This window comes from Euprymna scolopes, chromosome 8, assembly GCF_053919585.1.
Source record: "Euprymna scolopes isolate OS-2025 chromosome 8, ASM5391958v1, whole genome shotgun sequence".
Classification (NCBI taxonomy): domain Eukaryota; kingdom Metazoa; phylum Mollusca; class Cephalopoda; order Sepiida; family Sepiolidae; genus Euprymna; species Euprymna scolopes.
The window spans coordinates 18,271,801-18,281,898 of record NC_136489.1 but is presented as its reverse complement, the minus strand read 5'-3'; the positions used below and the strand labels follow the sequence as shown (position 1 = coordinate 18,281,898).

Genomic DNA, 10,098 nt, shown 5'->3' with positions numbered 1-10,098 from the left:
CACCACCACCACCAACAACAACAACAACAACAACAATAACAACAGTGTAATCTTGTTAAAAATTGCTCTCTTTCTACAGTTAAGAACAGATTGAAGGAATTTTATTTGCCAATCTGTGTTCAAAGATGCAATCCAACGATTTCTGTAAAGAACAGAAAGCATCATGATGTAATGAAGATCATGACTTCATATTAATCGAAAGATATTTTTAGTGATGAAAGCAAGTTCAATAGGCTAGGCAGTGATGGTAAGCAGTACGTCCGTCAAAGGAAGGATGAAGAATTTAATCCTGGGTGCACAGTTTCAATACTGCAAGGTTGTGGAGGTTCAGTTTTGGTGTGGGGCGTTATTAGTGCCAATGGTCCAGGGCCTATAGGGTGCTTGCAATATCAAATTAATTTGACCAATTACAATAATATGTTGACTAAGCATTTTCTACCCTACTTTGGTCGGAATTTGGATGATAATCTCATCTTGATGCAGGATAATGCTCTCATTCATACAATGAATACACACTCTATCAGTTTTGTTTCACTTTTATGGCAATGTAAAAAAGTTCCTTAAAGAGCATGATATTCCAGGTTTGGATTGTCTTGCACAATCTCCAGACCTTAATCCTATCGAAAACGTATGGCATTACATTAAGCAACAACTATGCAATGATAAAATTTCAAATCTGGAAGAATTTGGGACAAAAATTAAAGAGAATTGGGATGCTCTTTCACCAGAGTATTGTAGCTGACTTATTCAAGAGAATGCTCCAATATTTGCAAGCTGTCAAATTGCAGAAGGGCTATGCTACTAAATATTAACTAATTTATTGTGTTCCTGTTGTATTTGTGTTGCATTAATGTTTTACAGTTACACTTAAATAACGATTTTTCATTGTGTGGAGTTTCTTTTTGCCTTCTCTATTTGAAATTAACTTTTTAAATTGACGTGAACACTAGGTTACTTCAATTAAAAGTCAGATATGAACAGGTAAAATTATAGAGGAATAAAAGGCCAATCAAATGAGGTATAGGTTGTTTAAACAGTTACATAAAATTTAGCTTAAATCTGCGTTTTTGGAAAAAAATGACAAGTGCGGACTTTCTTTTTGGTGGCACTATATATATATATATATATATAGCTGATGATCCCTTAAATTAACATTAGGACTATTGTGAATTGAGAGAGCAAGTTGATGCATTGATTGCAGTTGATTAAATGGCTTACTGATTAAATAGTTTTCTAATGAATGATAAAAAATTTAAAAATTTAATAAGTTTTTTTATATATAGTTTTAAAGGTTCAAAGACTTATATATATATATATATATATATATATATATATATATATATATATATATATATATATATATATATATATTTCTTTTTCAATCATAACTAGTTTTCATATAATGCTGTTTCAATTAATGGCAATACCAGCCAATGCATAGCTTTGCTCTAATATTTATTTGCTAATATCTTTCCTCTGATAAGAAAAACGCATTTCTTTTAAACTCTGTGGATTAAGGAAATTTGGATAAATCTGTAAAGTCTTAAGTTTGTGTTCTTCTACACACACACACACACACACACACACACACACACACACACACACACACACTCTGTGTGTGTGTGTGTGTGTGTGTGTGTGTGTGTGTGTGTGTGTGTGTGGTTATCATATCCTGAGAAAAGGTGAGAAGCCTTGCTCTTAATAGATATATACTTAAACGTGCAACTGGCATATTTAGAGGCTTGGTTTTGAATAGCCATAAGAAGAAAACTAATATGAAATGTCAAAGACCTGCATATCATTTCCTAATAATTCAACCTAAATAATTTTATTACCTTTGATTGTTAAGAGAGTGAGAGAGGATGTGGGGGGGGGGTCGGAAGCGAGAGTAATAGAAACTGTATAACAGGATGGGGGAGTGTCAAATAATATAAAAAGGATGGAGAATTGTCCGATGATGATAAATAGAACCAATAAAAAACACTAAGACGTTGACCTTTCAGAACAATGCAACATAAGAATTGCGTTTTCAAACCCGGTATAACAATGGCACAATTGTATTAGTAGCTTTTTTTTTTTTTATTGTATTGGACATCAGTCATTCAAGTAAAGTCTTAAGAGATTTATATGTAATCCCAAATTTCCCGTCTAAAAATAAAAATAAAAACAGCTTATAAAAATATTCATCATTTATATCTATCATGTTAAACTAGCGCAATACTCGTCCCAGGACAGGTAAAATGAATTCCCAGAACAGAACAGTTTTGTTTCACTTTTATGTTCGCTTATGAAGATTAGCATTATTAGGTAAGGGTCAAGGGTAAGTGGAAACAAGTAATGGCCTCCCCTACATCTTGGTGTAATAGTTTATGAAAAAGGACTCTTCATATCATCATCGATTATGGTCGACCACTTTACTTAACATGTATGAGCCCTTTTCTAGTCTCGCACAAAAACACGCGTTCACATCTCAAGCCATATTTCTTGTCATACACATACGCGCATACAAACATACGTGCACATGTACACACATGTAGATATATTCAGGTTCACGTACATACACTCACATTCACGTGCATACACACGCTAACGTACACACATGTACGCACACATGGGCAACGTCACTTCCCCTTTGAAGGAAATCTACACATGTGCAAAGAACACCGGAAACAACTATAAAAGCAAGAAACCTAAGCTTTTACTCCCTTTTCGAACTAGCTTCTGACCTGAATGGTCGACGGACCAACCGAAAGGGTGCACGTCACATCCCCTGCTACTGTATGTGGGGCAAGAGCTAACAGACAGTACGTACACTTTATACGCTTTCTCTCTCCATGAACTGGATTGACTTTCTCACTCTTTTTTCCCTTTTGCTTTGGTCTATCAACCAGACAAGTTCGCGTCCACAGCTAGTGGCCTGAAGACATTTCCACATGGACGACTGCTATCATGAATGCACGGTTTGCTGAGGCCAACACACTCTGTCTCTCTCTTTCTCTTTCTACATGCGGGACTGCCATTTCTCGTCCTCTACTTCATTTCTTTCTTTTCCACGCGTGTAGTCGTCAACGGCTGAATGAACATTTGTTACACCTAAACCCTTTATTTTCGACAGAAAATAAACGACATGTTTATTTTATCCAGCAATTGAGTTTTGTTTCCTTCTTTCCATTCGTTTCATTATTTTCTTTTGTAGCGAGTTAGGATTATTATATCCTGGTCCGCAACAAACATTATTGTTGCTAATGAGCCAGGACACAAGACTCCATCGAGTTGTACCAAAGAGTTAACAAATAGTAGTTGATGTCTCTTTGCTAAACACTTAGCGGCGCTTCTACATTATTGGGACGAAATTTCGGAAATCGTAATACAGAATTTCACGTGAAAACAATGGTCTATAAGTGTTCCTTGTATTTTTAAAATGATTATATCCAAAAATTACAAAAATCGATAAGGTAGAAAATTATTTATTAAAAAAAATAAAAAATAGAATTCGATGAAAACGATCATAAGACACAGGAGAGTTCAAAAGGGAGATAATTTTCCGTTTTGATTTAAACAAGATGGCGGCAACTTTTCACCTGCTAACGCGATTAAAGTTGTTTTTTTTTAATAATTCAGTAATATTCAGGTAATTTCGACTGCATAATTTGGATGCTACCATTTAACTTTTTAGAATTGACAAAAAAAAACAAAAAAGTCAGTTGAAACCATTGTTTTTATCTGAAAACTCCATTTATCGACTACAAAATCTCGTCCCAATTCTGTAGAAACGCCCACTTAGCATTATTAGGTAAGGATCAAGGGTAAGTGGAGAAGTTCTGGAAAACAAATGATGACCTCTCCTACACCTCAGTGTAGTAGTTAATGATAAGGGACCCGTCAGATCACCATTGATTATGGTCAACCACTTTGCTTTGTTTCAAAGATTAAAAACAAAACATAATGCTATTATTCTAATTTTGGACATTATTTAAATCCCAGAAAAAGTCCAAGATTTAAGACTTAAGCTTAATGGGTCTTAAGAAGAGATTGAAATTCAAGGAATCTTGCATCAGTTATTCGTAAGAAGTGTAATCATATTGGAATTATTACATAGCACTTTTGTGTATAGTCCTAAAGACTAGTTTTCATGTAATGCTGTTTCAATTAATGCCAATACAAGTAAATGCATAGCTTTGCTATAATATTCATTTGTTAATATCTTTCCTCTGATGAGAAAAATGCATTTCTTTGAAACTCTGTGGATTAAGGAAATTTTAATATATTTTATTTGAGTATTCTGTTGAACAATAAATTCGTATAAAATATATTTACAGTCTTAAATTTGTGTTCTTCTATAGAAATACACACACACACACACACACACACACACACACACACACACACACACACACACACACACACACACACACACACACACACAGAGTCCTATGTTGAATTGAGAGGGCTAAGTCAACTTGATTTTATATGTATAGACACTGAAACATCATATAAAGATACATATATATCTAGGAGAGAACTTGAATGCCTAAGGAGAAAACTTGAATGCCTACTAGACACTATCCTCGAATGTCTAAGGTCTCTCTGTACAGGGGTTTGTCAGAACAACCTGGCATAAGGATAATTTTCCCCCACAAGTAAAACCTTGACCAAATATTCAAAATCACACAGCATTCGCAGCCCAAATAATATCTCCTTTCTATGGCTAACCTTTTATGAGGAATGGTGAACCTTCTCCAAATGATGTTACTTCAAGTAATAACACAAAACTGGATACTCCACCAGATTAGATAAATTCTTGTCCTGGAATCCAGTAAGACCAAAATGAAAAATTGTTCTTGGCCTTTTGGTCAAGATCAAAGTGTAGTATCTGTTCTTCAGATGCTGCACTTCTATTTCTTGTTCTCTTTCGGTGGAGGAGAAATCCTTCACGACTGAGACAATTTTTATTTTTGTACCTTTTCTCCACGTTAAAAAACGACCCTGGTGTCTAACTCTGTCCCGTGGGGAGGCATAGTAAATAGGTACAACATATGAAAATGGTTAATTGGGGAGAGTAAAATTATCTTCCCAATTTCTTTACTAACTCAGTATATTTACGTAAGAGATAAAAAACTTAAATGGAACATTCGAATATCTATGTATTTCATATAGAGTTCAAGTGTTAGCCCCAGGTAGTGGGTCCCTTGATTTCTGAGAACTTTGACCGAAGTACAATAAAAAAAAATTGAAAAAATCAAGGAAAGAGTATGGCATGGTCTCTGGCCTTGTTAGCACCATTTTGGAAGACGATAGCATGTTTGAGTTGTGCCGAGATTCACACCGGCAATGAAGGAAGAAAATAAATATATATATATATATATATATATATATATATATATATATATATATATATATTGCATATATAACAAGTGCTAACTAAAACATAAACAAAGTTTTGTAAATAAAAAAAAAATTTGGAAAACGAAATTTAATAACAAATCATTTTTATTTCTAAAATTATGTATGAATATAAAAATTGTTTATAATAAGTTAATTTATGCACACGCATGTTTGGTTAGTAATTACGAGGCTTAGAAATATGTTAATTTCAGTCATTTATGCAAACATGTCTTTGGTGAAGAAAGTCTTAGAATTATGTAAATCAATATGTTCATTTTGTGAACATGTGTGTGTAAGTAATATACCTATGTGAGTATTTGGCAGCGTGGCATTGTGTATGTGTGTGAGTTTTCCTGGTTCTTGTTAGTGCTTGTGTAGCAGTGAGTAGCAATTAATCTCTATTTGCCTTACTCTTGTTAGTGAGTACGAATGTGCGTGTGAACTGAAGAAAGCTTGTATGTGAGTCATTGAAGATTTCTTTTTCTTTGTTACTTGACTTCTCCAGCCAAAGACACAGGAGAGGGAGTTTTGAGCGATGTTCTTGAGTTCTGTTCAAGGTGTGGTTGTCTTGAGAATTCTGGACAAAAATGATTTTGTTGCCCAAATTTTATAGAAGTTTCAAAGTTTGCACTAGTTTATTACTTTCACATAGACGTGTTACTTTTGAGTGTTGAAACGATTTTAATTCATTGAAAATACTTTGAGTTAAAATTATTATAAAATATATTAATAACTCCATTTTATTTCAGTATTTTATTTATGTATTTCTGTTTTATTAAATGCTAGCTTTTTTTTTCTCGTCCATAAATGTTTATTTATCTACCGAGTTAATTGCAAAAATAGATTACGAAATTGTACTCATTCTTAGTTCGTGAGAGGGGAATCTATCACCATACTTTCCCTTAAACACGTCTGTTGGACTTTTATTAAGTAGAATACTTAATAATATATTGTTTTTTTTTAATGGAGAGTAGAAAACGCATTGTGGATGTGTTATCGGCAGCTCCTGTTACTCTCGCTTCTTCTTATTTGTCTCTCAGTCCTCATTTTTTAATGAGGGATTTTTCTGACAAAGGGAGAAGAAAAAGCTATTTTCTAGGTTGGCAGTATTTTGCGCGAACAGTTGGCAGAGATGGCGGAAATTTTCTGTTTCTATGTCTATCCTTGTAGCCATGTCACTAGTAATGGTGCTGGAGGTAAACGTTTTGTCTGGGCTGACGTTATCCGCCTGATAGTCAGGGACCCGAACTTTGGATTAACCACTAAGGAGGCTGTCCTATCAGCAGATGCAAAGTACTGGGGCTGCTGTATTGCCATTTGGTGAATGGATTCTGGACTATGCAGTAGCTTCTGGTGGGGCCTCTCGATGCCATACTAGTGGGTAATTGTTACCTTATCATTAGCTACAAATAAAAAAAAATTCTTTGTTTCTTTTTCTCTCTTAGTTTCCCCTCTCTGTCCTGCTCTAAGTAAATCTGACGACCTAGTCCACAAATTCCAAAATTTCATCATGACAAGTTTCAAGAAAAAATACACGATTAAACCCGGTTCTCCAATTTCCAACGTAGACCCCTACTACCATGTCTCCTTCTCCAACATCAGGGGTCTACGTTCTAACCTTCCAGAGGTTGAAACCCAATTACAGGAGACTAAACCAAACCTTTTATTTTTAACTGAAACTAGCATTGGACAGGCTATTTCCCTAGAAGAGTTCGCAATTAAAGGATACTCTAACTTAACTTCTAAATCTGACCCCCAAGATCGCCATGGGCATGGAATATGTGCTTATATTAAAGATAGCTTTCCATGTGGTAGGGACATCTCCAGGGAAGATCCTAACTTACCCTATATGTGCTTCTGGGTTGCTTTAGCTCACACTACTGCATTTATATTTACTCTCTATCGCCCCCACAACAGCGGAGTTACTATCTTTAAAAGCATATCTGAGAAAATTGACCAAGTCCTATCTGCTTATCCTTCAGCTAACATTCACGTATGTGGAGACTTCAATGTTCACAACGTCGAATGGTTGACCCACTCAAACAAGACCGATGATGAGGGGAGGTTCTGTCATGATTTCTCCATTGCCTATGACCTCACTCAGATTGTTCAGGAACCCATCCGTGTGCCCAACAATGACGGCCGGTATGCGAGCCTACGAGACCTTTTTCTCACAACTTGCCCTGAACTATGTTCAGTTTCTGTTCTGTCGCCTCTTAGATCTTCCGACCACTCTGTTGTATCAATTAAGATAAAAATGAAATGTAATAAGTCCCCAGACGTACCTCTCCATTGTACAGTATATCGATACACTAAGGCTGACTGGGATAGCTTCCGTACATTTATATCTGATCTACCTCTGCATTCCATGTTTAAAAAGGATGTGTCCACTATAGTATTAGACCTGACGGAATGGTTAATTGTAGGTATTGACCGTTTCATACCCTCGAAAAAGTTTCAGCAAAAACCTAACAGCCAGCCATGGTTTTCTCCAGAATGTGCTGCTGCCATTGCGCACAGAAATCACTTTTTCCACTGTTTTCAACGTAATAGATGTATGGAAACTAAAGCCGCTTTCAGGACTGCCAGCAACCATTGTAAGAAAGTAATAAAGAACGCAAGAGAGTTGTATGCTCAATCTGTTAAGTCCAAAGTAGCTGAGCAGCGGCTTGGTTCCCACCAGTTTTGGCAAATAGCAAACAGAATCCTGAATAGAAGTGTGTGCTCCATCCCAACTATCATCAATGGACTTGAGGTAATCTCGTCAGCATCAGACAAAGCCAAACTCTTTGTCAAGAACTTTGCAGCTAATTCTACCCTTTGCGATCAAGGCCGCCAACCCCCAATATTTCCTCCTGTATCAGAAAACACGCTATGTGATATACGTATATCTGTACGTGATGTTGCCAAGCTAATCAAAAACCTTGATTCCAGTAAAGCAACTGGCCCTGACGGTATTCCAATTATAGTACTCAAAAAACTTCAACCTGAACTAGCGCCCATACTTACAAAACTGTTTAAACATTGTCTTAAGGAGAATAGTTTCCCATCTCCCTGGAAAATTTCATCAGTATGCCCTGTATTTAAAAATTCAGGTGATCGCTCATCCCCCTCTCAGTACAGGCCAATAAGTCTCCTGTGCGTCATGAGTAAGTTGCTAGAATCTGTGTTAAATACAGAAGTAATCAACCATCTTAACAAAAATAACCTTCTTAGTGACACTCAATATGGTTTCCGTTCTGCTAGATCTACAGCAGATGTGCTTACAATTATATCTCATAGGATTAGCAAATCTCTCGACGGAGGCAACCTTTCTAGGGCAATTGCTCTTGACATATCTAAAGCTTTTGATATGGTATGGCATAAAGGTTTACTTCATAAGATCTCTAGCTATGGTATAGCTGGAAATGTCTTCTCAATTATTAAATCATTTCTTTCTGATAGGTTCATAAGATTAGTAGTTGAGGAGCAAAAATCAGAAGCTCACAGTATTAATGCCGGTGTCCCTCAGGGGTCCATCCTGGGCCCAACTCTTTTCCTGATCTACATTAATGATCTTCCAAATCACATCCTTACATCATTTGTAGACATTTATGCTGACGACACTACCATTTATGGTAGCACATCTGAGACAGTAAACGACCAAGTTCTCTCCAATTCTCTCTCCTCTGATCTTGAGCACGTAGTACAATAGGGAAAGGAGTGGCTGGTTACTTTTAATGCATCTAAAACCAAGCTTCTCTCTTTACATCATCAACATTCTGATCCACATCTGGCATCAATTGAAATGAATGGCTCTCGTCTTCAGGAGGCCTCAAGTTTTGACAAGCTTCTGGGCTTGACCATTACTCCTGATCTTAAATGGAACACGTACATCAAATCTGTTGCCAAGGCCGCTGGAAAAATGGTGGGATCTTTCTATCGATCCGGTAGATATCTCACTGCTGATGCTATTCTCTATCTATATAAGAGCCAGGTACGTCCAAGGATGGAATACTGTTGCCACATCTGGGCAGGAGCTGCTAGAAAGGACTTGTCCTGCCTTGATAGAGTTCAAAATAGACTTCGTAGCCTCGTAGGAGATGTCCCTTTTCTGTTCCTTGCAACCTCTATCTCACAGAAGAGATGTTGCGAGTTTGTCTCTGATGTATCATTATTTTCATGGAAAATGTTCGACTGAGATTCAATCTATGGTCCCCCCTCGCCAAACTTTCACAAGAAACACTCGTCTAGCTGTAAACACTATCAATAATTCCCCCCACTCTTTATCTGTGCCTAAACCTAAATGTAAATTCCATGAACAAAGCTTCTTTCTTAGAACTGCATGCCTGTGGAATTGTCTTCTGTTTTCCTGCTTGCTGACTGACTACAATATGGTTGTGTTCAAGTCTAACGTAAATAAGTTCTTGATGAGCCGTTCCATATAAGTTATCAAATTTACCAAATTTTCATTACTAATGATTACTATATTGTCCAATTTCTACTGTACACTCTTTAACCCTTATCCTTGAGTGGCCTCTTGGCCTTGATAATATGGTGATACCCATGTAAAAAAAAACAAAAAAACCCGTTCATGTACAACTAATTTGCCTTTAGAAGTGAGGAGGGAAGCGAATCGATGGGCTTTTGTTATGTTAAAACATGCAACAACTCCATACAAAAATAACAAGACCGACAAAGAACATTTAACGTTGGATAGCTTTTATGCGCGAT

The 10,098-nt window shown here is 36.3% G+C and overlaps 1 pseudogene; it reads left to right on the top strand.

Moving 5' to 3' along the window:
* Positions 1-4,833: 4,833 nt before the first annotated feature.
* LOC145284317 (U2 spliceosomal RNA) lies at positions 4,834-4,966 on the top strand (annotated as a pseudogene).
* The last annotated feature ends 5,132 nt before the right edge of the window (positions 4,967-10,098 follow it).